Source organism: Nuphar pumila, chromosome 7 (assembly GCF_984573655.1).
Source record: "Nuphar pumila chromosome 7, dmNupPumi1.hap1.1, whole genome shotgun sequence".
Lineage (NCBI taxonomy): Eukaryota > Viridiplantae > Streptophyta > Magnoliopsida > Nymphaeales > Nymphaeaceae > Nuphar > Nuphar pumila.
Genome location: NC_143255.1, coordinates 95,010,245 through 95,026,291, shown reverse-complemented (window position 1 = coordinate 95,026,291; position 16,047 = coordinate 95,010,245). Strand labels below are relative to the sequence as shown.

The 16,047-nt window shown below is 38.8% G+C and overlaps 2 non-coding genes across 2 annotated transcripts; both read left to right on the top strand.

The window, feature by feature from the left end:
• The first annotated feature begins 2,933 nt into the window (after nucleotides 1–2,933).
• On the top strand, nucleotides 2,934–3,006 carry TRNAK-CUU (transfer RNA lysine (anticodon CUU)). Its single transcript has one exon. It is a non-coding gene; the product is annotated as a tRNA-Lys (tRNA).
• An 87-nt stretch (nucleotides 3,007–3,093) lies between these two features.
• TRNAN-GUU (transfer RNA asparagine (anticodon GUU)) lies at nucleotides 3,094–3,167 on the top strand. The gene has a single exon. It is a non-coding gene; the product is annotated as a tRNA-Asn (tRNA).
• The last annotated feature ends 12,880 nt before the right edge of the window (nucleotides 3,168–16,047 follow it).

Here is a 16,047-nt window from a genome sequence, read left to right as displayed (position 1 = left end):
TTTCTTGGAAGTTGTCAAACAGGGTAAATGAAAAGAAATACGAAAAAGTAGTATTTATCATGCCATGTGCCCATCTTGGATTTTTGGTCTGCACAAAAAACTCTGTAATTGAAGAGCTCTGCGTCCATTTTGACTCGTGAAACATTGTGAAGATCATGAACTTCAAGCCACAAAATTGAGAAAAAAGAAAGGGATGAGCTCTTTTGTTGGTGGATATTCTTCAGATTTCTAACTTTTGCAGCAAAGAATTTGTTACTGACAAGTAATAGTTCAGTTATTGCATGCACATCAAAGTGTTGGTAAAAGTAGAGCTTTAGAGAGCTTTAGAGAACTTCTCCCAGGTGTATTTTCAACATTCAAGCTATAAGCTGCTAATTGGTGGGGAAGATAGTAAAACATATTCTAAAAGGATCATGAAAGTAGATATTCTAGGTTATGTCAAGATGCAATATTTAAGAAAATAGTCATCTCAATAAAATTGTTAGATGCAAATAAGATGATAATGAATGAAAGTAAATGCATCTATATGGCCTGATATACTTGAAAATGCATTCATGGTGTGGACGCATGCAGTACAAATTTGGTATTAATGAACGATGCAATTTTTGAGTAAATCTGGCCACACGTGAATTTATTATGCTTCATTTACTTTAGAAAATTCTTTAAACCACTAAATTTATATATTAGTATATGTTTTTAAAATAAAAAAACAACAGGCTAAGCTGCATCAAGATACTACAAAAAGAGAAGGTTATCAGACTTATCAACGCTTAGCATAGACTTCAAGATAACAAAAAAGTTCTAGTGTCATTTTAAAGGTATCTAATAGTGCAAACTGGGTCTTAACATACTATGATTTGCTTTTAACTTCCATGAAAATCATCAGCAATTCCTAACTAGTATTCACTAGAAACCAATCAACCATGTATCCACCACATCCATATATTGTCTGGTTGGACGTACAGACCCATTTTATTAGATATTGGTGTCCGTTACTTTCCTGACCCATTCTCAAATCCTAAATTGGCTTCCATTTCTGATTTAAGCCGGCTAGGGATGAAACGGGTTGGATACTGCCATTAGGGCTGATGAATGAACCAAACTGCTCATAACCCAGCTGGGCTCGACTTGTCAATGAGGCTCATGAACTGAGATTATATTAAGAAACATTGAGATATGTTTAACAAGCCAGGCTTGAATAGGGGCTGACCTTGGTAACTTCAGCTCGAATAGTCTTAATTTGTGTGTGTGTGTGTGTGTGTGTGTGTTTTGGGGGGGGGGGGGGGGGGGGGGGGGGGGGGGGGGGGTTGGTGGTGGTGGGGAGAGGGGAGAGTGGGAGTTTGTCCTCGAGGACATAGATCAACTCTAACTGAACTCAAACTCAAAGATTAGGAATTCTATTGAAAAAGACTCTTCTAGATGAAAGGCATTCCTTGTTATCAACCAAACATTCAGATAACACCGCCTCCCTCCAATAGGCTCACACGTACGTAATAGAATCCAATTTGCAGACCATGTCATATAATTGCTTCAATTTCAATGATCATATTAAACCATTAGTTCATTTAATTAAATTTTTATGCCGATAATATGACACGTTTTTATCATATTTTATCATATACTTTATAAGACACAAGGGCGACATGTCAGCCACATACAAAGGTCAACTACTAAATATTATATGGTTTAGATGGGAACTGCTAGTTGTTCAGAAATAGGGAAATGAAGATATTCATAAAGGACTCAACAGTGATGTCCAAAAAACTGCCATTGTTAATATATTTGTCAAAGAATTAAACTCTTGTATTAATGCCCTAAATCTCCAATGTCAAGTAGTTCCTAGTAACGAACTAGGGGTTACCCTCGAAATCTTCTTTAGTATAATTCCTTCCATATATTTATCTCAGCCCTACTTCCATATTGATATAACACGAGTCCTAAGCATCTAGGGTAGTTAGAAACTTTTGTCGTTCACCTCTTTTTTATGATCCTTGGCATCTATTTGATTCTTTGTACCTCCAACAAATGCATTTAGCCCTCCTTCCATATTTGATTCTTTGTATCTAGATCATTCATACAGGGTTCCCTACTAGAAAATTCTAATGGGGCCATCTGGTTAAATAAAAGAGAATTGGAAGGGAGGTGCCAAAACAAACTTCATCATATTCAATAAACTAAATATCCAATAGACCAAGGGTTACAGAATAATAACAGGGTAGTTAACTTAAGCTAGTTGTTGACCTCATGTTATGCAATTTTTTCATTATAGATGTCAATATCATTTGAATCAGTTGAGTTCTAGTGTTTTGTCATCTTCCCTTCACCTAGAAACATAGCATGTACAAGGGTTTATTTATTCACTACGTTTTTAAACATGAAATATAACCGGTCCTAACAAAATGCTATGTTTTGGAATCACTCTGAGACATAACCAACTAAACCAAGTTTAAGAACTCCTTTCTCCACAAGTGGTAAAATGAATGAACTTAACATGTTTTATAGGGTGCCAACTATACACTTTAATGGGAATAGTAAGGTTTTTATGCTTTAACAATTTGATTTGTGTTACCCGAATCGATGATCTAAGCTTTGAATCATGACGCATCTGTGTGCACCCAACAACATGTGGACTTTGTAGAATTAATGTGTTTAGGTACAATCCATACAGTTGATATCCCAACTTTGGCAGTGGGGGATATGCAAGATGAACTATTTTTGGCAAATCAGAAAGAAGCAGATGATATGAATATGAACTTTAGTTGCACAATCTGAAATCATGATGGAAGGAAAATGCAGACAAGCCCAACAGTCCTTCCTCCACGTTTTCTGGTCACTAATCAAAAGTATCTGTTAATACTAAATTAAACATGGTTGAAAAAACATTGTTCTAAACACAAGCATAAATATGTTTGTGAATCCTCCAATATCAATACGCCCGTCTAGCTCAGTTGGTAGAGCGCAAGGCTCTTAACCTTGTGGTCGTGGGTTCGAGCCCCACGGTGGGCGTTTTCTTTTAGTGTAAATTTTTTGTTTTTCATAACACGGGAAATAATAAATGACTTTAAAAAAGTTGTCCATGACTCTAACGTCTTTGCTGGAATAGCTCAGTTGGTTAGAGCGTGTGGCTGTTAACCACAAGGTCGGAGGTTCAAGCCCTCCTTCTAGCGTTATATTAAATTTTTGTCCGAGTCCAAAAAAAATTTCTTTCAAAATAATCTTGTGATTTTTGTAGCTTGTTAAAAAACGGAGGTTCAAGCCCCTCCACCTAGCGTTATAAAAGATTTTTGTCCGAGTCCTATAAAAAAAATCCTTCCTGTGACATTTTGATGATTTTTATAGCTTTTATTTTTAACTGTTTTGTATATTTATTAAATATTTTTTATATTTAAATGCTAGGTAATTTGACATATGCAATATTTTCCCAAACATAATATTGTTGCATCTCATGTGATTTGGAATCAAATGTGATTTAAAGTCCTATGATTTCAAATCACATTTTCCACCAGGATATTTGGAATCACGTGAGAGTCACTTCAAATGTGATTTCAAATCACATTCAGTTTCTTATTTACATGAGATTCCAAATCACATGTTTGGTTATCCGTGCTAATGAGATTCATTCTCTCATTTGCATGATATTTCAAATCACATGTTTGGTTAGCCATGTAAATGAGATTCATTCTCTCAATTGCATGAGATTCCAAACAACATTAGAATGCAACCAAACACACCCCGTTTCTTCGATTGCCAAGAAAACACCAGGAACAAGATTTGCGAGTCTTGTGCGAAACTATGTCAAACGCGATATTTCAAAAATATCATGATGCTATTCTAATATTTTCAAATGTTCATACCGTACTGATAAAATCGTGATATTTTAAAAATAGCTTCCAACCAAATAGACCAACCGTGGCGCCTCTACGTATCTACATAAACCTTTAGCTCAACCAAATAGCATATTATATTGCCTTTATTTCGATAATATCAAGTTTTAGGTCAATATTGCAATAAAAATGTGTTTTTATGTTATCTATATTTTTATATTTTTAATATTGTTTTAATCTTAATATATATATATATATATATATATATATATTATTTTTGTATTTAAGTTTTATATAATGATATTTAGGTGATATTTTTCCAAAAACTATTTTTTTTAGTCTCAGCAGCTTCTTCCCTTGCCAAGAAAACTCCAATAACAAGATTTGTGAGTTTGGTGTGAAGCCATGTCACAAATATACCAATACTTTTAAAATATCATGATTTTATCGTGATATTTTCAAATCCCCATACAATGCAAACAAGATCATGAACATGATTTTTTTTTTATCTCAACATTAACACAACAAAAAAAGTTCTGTTTTTTTATATATTTAAATGGAGAAACCGCCCTCAGGATCAGAGACCTAGTCGGGCTGGCTCTGCCTGCCGTACGTACAGTCGCTGTCCTGATAGTGTAAAACTCTGTGGGCTTACCCCTTGCCACAAAGGAGTTGCCAAGCTCTGTTTTATTTATTATTTAAGTTTTTCAACAACTTGTGGGATTTTCCCATGCCGACATCTTGGGGAGAGTGTGTCCACAAATTGAAGTGTCCCCATCAAGTCTAGGATAAGTCTTGACTTTAGCACCCCTCCCAAGTGAAGTTGGTGTCCCAGTCATTTGTAAGACCATGCCTAGTGACTTAGGGTTGGGGGTGACCCTATGCACCCCTAGAGTTTGGTAGCATATGACCTTTGCACCAAGTATCACAAGGAGATAAAAGAAAAGATTTTGGTAAACTAGGAGCCCTAGGATCTTGCTACTACCAAGCAGAGAATAAAAGGAAGAGTCTGGTCTTAGCTTGGCAACCCTAAAACTTTCAAACCAGTGACTTGGGGGCCCCATCAGACAGTTGGTGCTAATGAGGATTGAAATAATAGTCATCATCTCCATTGATTTTCAAGAGACCTTTATTCTTCTTCTTCTACTTGCTAGGTCATATTTTGATGTTTTACCTAACACCAAGATCCAAGATGCCATCAACTTATACCAAGATCCAATAATTTGTTAATGTGGCCACATGAACGGTAGGTCCCACCAGAAAAAGCATGTACCCCATACATCATGTCTTGCACTTAATGTAGCTTCAAGACAAAGACCATTTAGTCAGACCCACACGCTCTTGGTTACCTTCGTTGGTTAAAGATCCACTATATACCCGTGGGATAACATACTTTTAACCATAGTCACAAATCTCTGCTTCATGATTTTTCTCTATAAGGAATAATCTCGCGTTATTTAAAAAAAAAATGTTTTTTTATTGGGGAAATATTGGTGCAGTTAAAATTTGAAAATGTACAAAAAAAGAATGAAAATTTTAAAATATAAATAAATATAGAAATGTTAATAATGCAATAATATCATGATAAAATCTCGTTTCCTTTGAAATAGGCAATATTTTGAAAATATCACAGTTTTTAAGGATTATATTAGCTTTTGAGAATACATAGATAAAGTCGTTAAGTTTTTTTTTTTCTATGGATAATCCAAAGGAAAGTCCCACCCACATCAACTTCCCATTGGCTGACCTCCAGTTGGTAAAACCCTTGAGGTCCCCCGTGACCACTGGGGAGTATGTTGTTGTGCTTTCTAATTAAAGGCATGGTCATAATAAACTAAAACAAGAGTAGATAATCCAATTAAAAGATATATAAGTATAAATGAATGACTTATTGGTTTTTACTCGAAGAAACCGCTCCAGGATCAGATACCTAGCCGCGCTGGCTCTGCTTGTCATACTTGCGGTTGTTGTCCTGACAGTATAAAACCCCAAGGGCTCACCCCTTGCCCAGGACTTGCAAAATATTGCATTTGAAGTTCATAATGTTAGAACTTCAACATAGTGTCACAAATTATTCTAATTCTTGGGCTTTTTCTAGGAAAGCTGAAAACTTGCAAGTTTTTTTTAAATATCGAGGAAATCTAAGTACATATAAAACTATTACCAAAAAATTGTATGCATAGCAAGATAAAATAAGCCATTTAAATTCATGATACATGAAAAATTTGTTATATTGCATTTGTTATCATGATTTTATTAACAATTTCTAGTTTCACGAACTTCATGTGTTAAAATAACAAGAAATTCAAAATATATGGCTCGTTCAACCAAGCGTCCAACTTCAAGCTCAAACAAACTCAAAAAGAGGTCAATGAGCCACTACTTTTAAATTAAAAGGGTTTAATGTGTGTATATTTCAAAGAATAGTTTATAATCTACCATTTAAAGATAATGTTAGATTATAGAAAATACTGAGTGTTAGTTGTAAAAGACAACACAATAGTTTTTTTTTTTAATGATCAGCAGAATAGTTGATAGCATTATTTTAAGAACAATGACGACATGTGATAATATGAAATTTTCTTTTTTTCTTTCCCTCTAACAAAACCAGATATGTATTTACTATTTTCTACTTTATTTGCAATCTAGAAGAAATATCATAGGTGCAAAGTTGTATCCGCTCAATCTGACTTCATAGATGTATTAGGCATAGTTTATTTGTTAAGGATTTCACATTAGATCAACATTTTTATTGTAAAAATGTGACTTTTGGAATCATAAACTTTTAGCACATTATGAGCGATTAATTTTTGAAGTTTTTGGAAAGTAAATTTATATATATTATGTAGTGATTTCAACGGGTCGGGTTTACCCGCACCCGACCCAGACCAAGCCCTATAGAGTTCGGGTATGGTGACAAATAAGAAGACCCGATTAAGACCCTGGTCCATACCCGAAGGTCCGATTAATATATGCAACCGGGTATAGTTTGTGAAATTTTATACCAGACCTGGGCCCAACCCGAGTTCTGATTAAGACCCACAAATTTTGAATGTAAAAATGATAAAAAATATTATTTTGCTAGGTATGGTTCATGTAGTTCTTATCGGGTCCAGGTATGATTTCTCTTATAGTAAATCCGATTAAAACCGGTTCTGGACCCGATACCATACCCAAAAATCTGATCCAAGTCTGATTCTAAATGGATACCCTTACTGGTAGCAGGCAGAGCCAGCGCTACTAAGTCTCTGAACTTGGGGGCGGTTTCTCCAAGTAAAAATAAAAAAAAATTACATGTAAAAGCAAGACCAACAACCTGTTTAATATTAAAAAAAATAAGTCTAAAAAAGCGTAAAAAAAATGTTTTCTTACTTAGATTGAATGTACAAACGACAGTAGCAAATTTATGTCCACTAAAACCTATACCGAAAATGTGCCTAATGTTGTGCAATATAATAATGGCTTACTAACTTGACCTTGATGACTAATTGACAATCAATAGGAACATGAAAAAGCAAATAGGGGTTGCCTTTTTATCAACCAATGTGTTGAATTGAAGGAGACAAAAAAAACATGATTGAGTATGGGCTTCCTTTACACAAGGAGGTTGGTTGCATATAAAATGATGAACGGAGTATTGGGAAGGGAAAAGGGTTAGGCTAAATAAAAGCACAAAAGTGATTACGTGTCCCTTAAGCAAGTGGACGTGTCCTATTGGGCGTAATAAAAAGGCCTCTGACTCCTTTTCTTCATTCTTTTGGACCCGAAATCACGGGTCCATCCAAAACTTGGCTAATTTTCGCCGACAAGGGCCCTCTTCATACCAACCATAAAAGGTCATTGTCATTCTTTACTTTTCTCATTCACTCATTAATAGTTAATTAATTTTGCAATGAGTACAGTGAGGGTTACACGTGGTTTTATATATATATATATATATATATATATATATATATATATATATAGAGAGAGAGAGAGAGAGAGAGAGTAGTCGAACACCCCCCAGGTGTAACCGTCAATTTTTTTTTTCAAAATAACTGCTCTTTAACGGGGTTTTGAACTGCCGACTTGGCTTCCGCCCAGGTCTTGAAAGCGGTAAAAACCGCCACTAAAAAGTGTGAAGCTTGCAATTTTTTTGCGCTGCTGAGCGCACGCGGTCAGCAGCGCAAAAATTGTCCGATTTGTATCAGACAGTTTATCAATTTGACACTACTCACATCTCTCTCTCTCTCTCTCTCTCTCTATATATATATATATATATATATATATATATATATATATGAAAAGTGGTAGGCAACTACAACTTTTCTAGCCTACCACAAGTGAATCATTTTTTCATATTGGTTTTTGTAAATCTGACTTTACATATATGTTGTTAGAAAATGACATTTGGATCATGTTTTTCTAATAAAAAATATGATTTTTAAGCCTTAAATATATATAAATGAATAGTAGGCAACTGAAACTTTTCTAAACTTCCACCAACCTATTACGAGCGAACCATGCTTTTATATTGTTTTTGACAAATATGACCTTACAGATGTGTTTGGCATGTTAGATTTGTTAGGAAGCAACACTTAGATCATGTTTTTTCAATAAAAATATGATTTTTTAAGCCCTTGAATATTTATGAAAATCTCAGACTATTGATTTTTAAATATTATAAAATATGTTTTATCAAAAATTCAAGAGTTGATTCATATAAAATCAAGCATGCAAAACAAATCTGTATGGTGAGATTTGAGACAAAGCATGAAAAAATTCTTCAAAAACATGGTAGCAGTAGGCAGATGCAACCTACTGTATATACACATGACAGGTAGTCGAGACCACCGCCAAAGAGTGGCAAAAAAGCAAAAAAATATGCAGCGATCAACAGTGCATATTGCGTTCGATGTGTGTCACTGGATGGGTGTCTGACAATGCACTCATCTCTCTCTCTCTCTCTCTCTCTCTCTCTATATATATATATATATATATATATATATATATATATATATATATATATATATATATATATATATATATATATATATATATATATCATTTGCTACCCTTATGGGCAAGAAACCCCTTAATTTGAACTCGTAGAGGAAGGTTGTTTTGACCAAATCTGACCTCATGAATTTGTTTAGCAAGGTTAAAATAGTAGGAATTGAACCTTTGATCATAGTTTTTTTTATGTAAAAACATATCTTTTTGAGCTTTGGAAATTTGGTACATTGTAGGCTGTTGATTTTTTTATCCTCATAAAATTTGGCATATATGTCAAAAAAACATGATCCAATCGGCAATTTCTACTAAACTTAATATGTAGATCACATCATCAGGGTCTGATGAGCAAAAAAATTGGAAAAAATAAAAAATATCATATTTTTCTCAAGAGGGTTCCATACCCATCAAGATAGTTAATGTTTACTACAATCATTGTTTTTATAATTGACTTATTTGTCACGGGCCTATTTTCTTTAATGGGTCAGTGCAGCGCGGCGATCCTTCCTTACCGCCGCAAGCCTACCTGTCAGCTCACTTGCCAGTTGCAGAAGCTTGTAATCAAAGTGCAAGAGAGCAAGAGAATAGAGGGAGAAGAATTGCAATCACAAGAAGCAATCACAACGAGGATGAACAAAAAGAAAACTCAATGCATTTAATTCATTCACAATTTTGCCCGAGGGCTATTACACTTCCAGCATACGGGCTGCCTCTTCAGGGTATTGATTCACCTGAACCGGGCAACTTACATCAGACTCAACAAAAGCAAAACAAACTCTAAGCGCAACTTTACAATGTAAGTCACAAGGGAACATGCTCCCCCCTTCAAATCATGCACCGTCCTCGGCGTCATCTGTTTCATGGTAAGCCCTTACTTCAGTCGGGTAGCAGCTGTTCATTCGAAATGCAGGCTCCCACGTTGATTTTGTTGTTTCCTCCCACTACACTAGATATTTATTCTCTTTGCCCAAGTAGTTGACCTTGTGATGAAAGATCTTACTGAGGTGCTTCTCTGCCCGTTGTGTTGTTGGGGCCCTCTACATGATGGAAGCATGTTGTGGCATGCTGCATTTCGGATCTCCATCGTCTGGATGGAACTGCTTGAGGTTGCACACATGGAACACCGGGTGCACCTTGAAGTCTGGGGGCAACTCTAGCTTATACGCCAGCTTGCCCACCGTCTTTGTGATGGTGAAGGGTCATTCATACTTTCTGAGTAGTCTGCGATGCCACCCGCAGAAGATGCCTGTGCGCCCTGGATATAACTTCACCAACACTTGGTCCCCAACTTGGAACCGAGCGGGCCGACGATGCTTGTCTGCCCACTTCTTCATTCTCTTTGCCACCTTGTGTAAGAATGCATTTGTCAACTCATTTTGCTCATGTCAGTCACGAACAAACTGATAGGCGAAGGATGAACTTTCTTTTTCTTGTGCGGCAAGAGTTTGCGAGGTCAGTAGCTATTGCCTGTGGCTATCTCAAACAGGTTGTGGCCTAAAGACTCACTCTTCTGCAAATTGTAACAAAACTGTGCCATGTCGAGGAGTTTCACCCAATTTTTTTTATTGGCACTAACAAAGTGCCTAAGGTACTGCTCAAATATCCCATTGATGCGCTCTGTCTGCCCATCTGTCTGGGGATGAAAGCTTGTTGAAAACAATAAATCAGAGCCAAGTAGCCGAAATACTTCATGCTAGAACTTTCCCGTGAAGCAAGCATCGCGATCACTCACAATGCTCTTTGGTATGCCCCAGTGCTTCACCACATGCTTTACAAATAACTCTGCAGTCTTCTCTGTAGGGCACTCCTTAGAAACTGGGATGAAGGTGACATACTTTGAGAAACGATCCACCACAACCAAAATAGAACTGAGGCCCTCTACCTTTGATAGACTAACAATGAAGTCCATGAAGATGCTATCTCAATGACATTCTGGAATTGGTAGAGGCTCAAGGAGACCAACAACTTTCTGATTTGTCACCTTATCTTACTGGCAGATGAGGCATGTCTGCACATACCCCTCAACGTCGTCTCTCATCTATGATAAATAGTAGCCATGCTAAAAAAGTGCTAAGGTCCGTTCCTGATCAGAATGGTCGACCCATAGTATGTCATGGCACTCCTTAAGCAGTTCTCGGTGGAGGCTTCCCCACCGCAACACGAAGATGTGTCCTCCTTTTGTCACAAGGAGGCCATCATGTAGCCAAAATCGTCGAGTCTTCCCTGCCTGCGCCAAAGAAACAAAGTGTTGTGTTGTCCAATCCTGCTGCGTCCCTTCGCGTATGTGACTCAATAATGCACCCTCCAAATGCACTTCAGAAGGCTCCACGCGCGTAGCTGCCAGTTCAACCCTGTGGCTCAAAGCATCTGCAACAACATTAGTCTTTCCAACCTAGTACTCCAAGGCAAAGTTGAACTCAGCCAAAAACATCTGCCACCGAGCTTGTTTGGGCGTCAGCTTCTTCTGTATCTGAAAATAGCTCATGTCCATATTGTTCATCTTGACAATGAACTCGGAACCTAGAAAGTAGTGTCGCCAGGTTCTGAGGCAATACACGATGGCGGTCATCTCACGTTCATGCACTGTGTAACGCCTCTCTGCATCCTTCAGCTTCCGACTCTCATATACAATCGAATGCCCCTCCTGCATAATAACTCAGCCAATGGCAAAGTCTGAGGCGTCTATGTGGACCTCAAAGGGTTTTGAGTGATCAGGCAATCACAGTACTGGCTCCCTCACTAAGGCTTTCTTCAATCCATCGAAGGTATCTTGAAACGCTCCTGTCCAGAGCCATACCCGATTCTTCTTTAACAAATTTGTAAGGGAAGCAACAATGAGGGAATAGCCTTCGATGAAACGCCGATAGTAGTTTGTCAAACCAAAGAATAACTGCAACTTTGACACTTTGCATGGTGAAACTCATTCTTAAATAGCCCTTATCTTCTGCCCATCCATGCGCAGCACACCACGCCCCACAACGTGGCCAAGGAAGCATATCTTCTCCTGCCCTAAGAGACACTTCTATCGTTTGACACAAAGGTCATTCTCCTTCAGCACCTGAAACACTGTTCACAAGTGCTCAACATGTTCCTCCATGTTGCTGCTCTAGATCACGATATCATCCAAGTAAACTACCACGAACTTGTCTAAGTAAGGGTAGAAGATCTGGTTCATTAAAGTCGTGAACGTGGCTGAAGCATTTGTCAACCCGAATAGCATTACTAAGAATTCATAAGCACCATAACGGGTGACACAAGTTTTCTTCGGCTCATTACCTTCAGCAATCCTCACCTGCCAGTAACCCGATCGCAGATCTAACTTGAAAAAGATATGGGCACTGCCTAGCTGATCGAACAAGTCTGCTATCAATGACAATATGTATTTGTTCTTCACCGTGACTTTGTTCAAAGCACGATAATCCACACATAACCATTTGAAGTCATCTTTCATCTTAAAAAGGACTGGGGCACCAAATGGGGCTTTCGATGGATAAATGATGTCTGCATCCAATATTTCGTCTAGCTGCGTACGCAGCTCCTTCAGCTCAGCTGGTCCCATGCGGTATAAAACCATTGTGGGAGGCTTCGCTTTCGAGGTCAACTCAATCTTATGGTCGACCTCATGTCTTGCTGAAAGATACTTTGGTAATTTCAGGGGCATCACCCCCCGAAACTCCTCCAAAAGTGGGGCTAGGGTTGACGATACTGCTGCTTCTTCTTTCTCTTCTTTTGTACGCACAATGTTTGCTCCCCATGCTTGATACCTTTCTTCAGTTGCATCGTTGATAACACTGAAGACTTGCCTTTCTGCGTAAGACACTGCACTGTGTGGGACAAGTTTGACCCCATAATCGTCAATGTGTTAAACTTTGGCAGCATCATAACATTCTGGCTCTGCAGAAACTTCATGCCCAGAATCATCTTAAAATCATCTAGGAACACCACAGAGAAGTTGGCTTTGTCGACCCAACTCCCCACTTGGATAGTCAAATCTCTTGCTTCACCAAGGATGGGCTTGACCTCAGAGTTTAGCATTTTGATGGTTCTCTTCTTTGGCCTAGGCTTCAAGCCCAACCGCTCTGCCTTTTCTTGCGAAACAAAATTGTGTGTGGCCTCAGAGTCTACCACAGCTGAAGTAGGCTTTCTATTCGTAATGACTTCGAGATACATCAGTTTTTTGCTAACCTCCATGTTCTCAACTGCGCAACTTCTAGCTGCGTTGATCGACTGCATGGCTCCCATTCGCGGTTGCATAACCTTAGTGTCGTTGCATTCAGTATCACTGCATTTCTCCCCGTTTCATTGGCTTGCTCGTCATCCTTCACGAGGCGCTTAGGGCACTGCCTGCTGATATGTCTATCACCATAGAACCAACATGTCACAACCGCAACCTTGTTGTTGTCGTTATACTTTGGGTAGTTATGTTTCTTCTCGGATTGATGGCGTGTCGATGCCTCACCTTTGTCGTTGCACCGCTCATCCTTCTTGCCTTCGTGGTCAGGCTTCTTCTCGACTTTGGTTGATGGGATGAAAGGCTTGCACTGCGTGTTAACTAAGTGATCAACCGCCACATATGTATCTTCCAAAATATGGGGGTTGCTCTTTTCCACTTCAAACTGTGCCCATGGCTGAAGTCTCACAATGAACCAATTGAGCTTGTCATCTTCTGGCATGTTAGGCACCTCCAGCATGAGCATCTGGAACGTTCTGACATAGTCTTGCAATGAACAAGTATGTTTAAGCTCACTAACCATCTGGTACGCCTGCCACTACGCATTCCTTGGTATGAAGTAGTTGCGCAGATCTATTTTGAAGTCATCAAAGGTGTCTATCACGCATTGACCCTTCTCCATGTCACTGCGCTTCAGCCTCCACCAAGCGATATCATCACCATCCAGTAACGCTGCTACAACCTTTATCCTGAGATCTTCAAGTGTCACATTTTGAATATCCAAATAGTCCTCTACTTGGAACAAAAAGTTCTTAATGGCCTTGATGTCTTGAGAACCATTGAACTTTGTTGGTCTTGGCACATCAATCTTTGATGGACTCTCACCATTTTCCCCATTTAGGGTCACTGACCGCTGCAATGTGTGGTTTTTTAACTGAAGCTCCCCTACTTCAGTCTGCAAGTCAGCCACTGTTGTTGTCAACGAAGTGACCTGCCCCATCAATAAATTCACCTGCTCTTGCAGGCTTACCACCACATCATTCAGTCCAGCGAATGATTCAACTGCGCATGAAATCGCTTCCTCGTGCGAAGTCACATCTTCCACCAGCTTGTTGAAAGTTGTAGCCATCTCCTCTTGGCCCCGAGGTGAACCCATCTCCTCAGCTTTAACAACTGCCTTGCCTTTGGTGTTGCACAAGTTTTGATAAGGCGTCACGATGTCTTGCTCATAAGTCATATCCTGTCAGAGTGTCTGTCAATACCGACTCCAAAATTCCTTCCCCAGCACGAGAACGGGCTCTGGTATCACTTGTCTCGGGCCTATTTCCTTCAATGGGCCAGTGCAGTGCGACAATCCTTTCTTACCACTACAAGCCTACTTGTCAGCTCGCTTGCCAGTCGCGGAAGCTTGTAATCAGAGTGCAAGAGAGCAAGAGAGAATAGAGGAATAAGAATTGCAATCACAAGAAGCAATCACAATGAGGGTGAACAAAAGAAAGCTCAACGCATTTAATTCATTCACAATTTTGCCCAAAGGCTATTACATTTCAAGCATATGGGCTGCCCCTTCGGGGTATTGATTCACCTGAACTGGGCAGCTTACATCAGACTCAACAAAAGCAAAATAGACTCTAAGTGCAACTTTATAATGTAAGTCGCAAGGGAACATATTAAACAATAACTTTTTTTTCTCACATTTTAACACCATAGATATGAACAATGTGTTTTTATTAGTGAAAACAAGTTTTTGTATTGCAGATCCAACCTGTGTATAAATTTTTTGTGGTGATCCAAAAATCATGAAAGAATTGATTTTTCTCAAATTATAAAAACATTTATTTTCTATGATTTTTTTTTATTTCATAGCAAAAACATGATTCAAGGTTGATTTGAGATTCTAACTTGATTGTAGGTACAATCAACCTAATTTCTTATCTAATAAACATTACAATGATTTTTCAACATCGTACAATTAAGGTATTCTACATGAGTTGCTATGTCAATATAAGCTATTGTTGGTATAGCCAATTTAGTACAATCGAGCAATGATACCTATGAGTTTTGAGAATATTAATAGAGAGATTTTAAAAAAAATAAACACTACAAGAAAAATGTTAATTAGCGACAGAAATTTATGACGAAAATAATTCATCACAAATTTGTGATAGATTAGCTAGATAAAACTAGTCGTCCTAAAAATCAAAATTAGTTGCAGAATTAGCAACGAAAAAATTCTGTCTCAAAATCCATCGCTAATTAATGACGGATTAGCAACAAAATAATTTTGTCTTAAACTCTATTACTAATTAATGACGAAAATATTCTATCTCAAACTACGTCACAACTTCACGATGGATGAACGACAAAATTTTTCTGTCGCTAATTAGCGATGAATTTTGAGACAAAATTTGTCCATTGCTAAGCCGATGCTACTTTTTGATGTAAAATGGGCCATCTAGGGCACAAAATTCTCTCCCTGCTCTCTCTCTCTTCCCCCTCTTTCGTCGATCCACCTCCCTTTCTCCTCCCTCGCTCGATCCCCCTCTATCACCTCCCATCCTTTGAGTAGACGTCGACGACCAAAGCCGCCGGCCACCCCTCCGAACACCACCACCATCTCCTTCTTTTCTGCTGCCACTGATGACCACCAACCGTCGACCACCCCCTCTTCGATCACCGCCATCTCCCATTGTTCCCTCAGCGACCCCGCTGGCGACCCACTGCCGACCCACTGCCGATTCCTCCCACTCTGGCAACTCGGTTAAAGTCCACCAACGAGCACGCCGATGAGTGCCTCCCCCTTGTCCCTCTTTCCAATCTGTCGGTAGGGGGACCCGCCCCCTACCGCTGGTCTTTTTCGGCAGAGGGCTCCACCCCCTGCCCTTGTTTAAGCAACAGCAGTAGGGGGATCTACCCCCCATAGCTTTGTGTTTGCTCGGCCGACAGGAGGCTCCGCCCCCTGCCTTTGTGTTTGCTCGGCCCACAGGGGGCTCCGCCCCCTTGCCTTAATTTTCGTTCGATCCTGTGAACACCCCAAATTTTTCAAAATTTTGTAAAAAT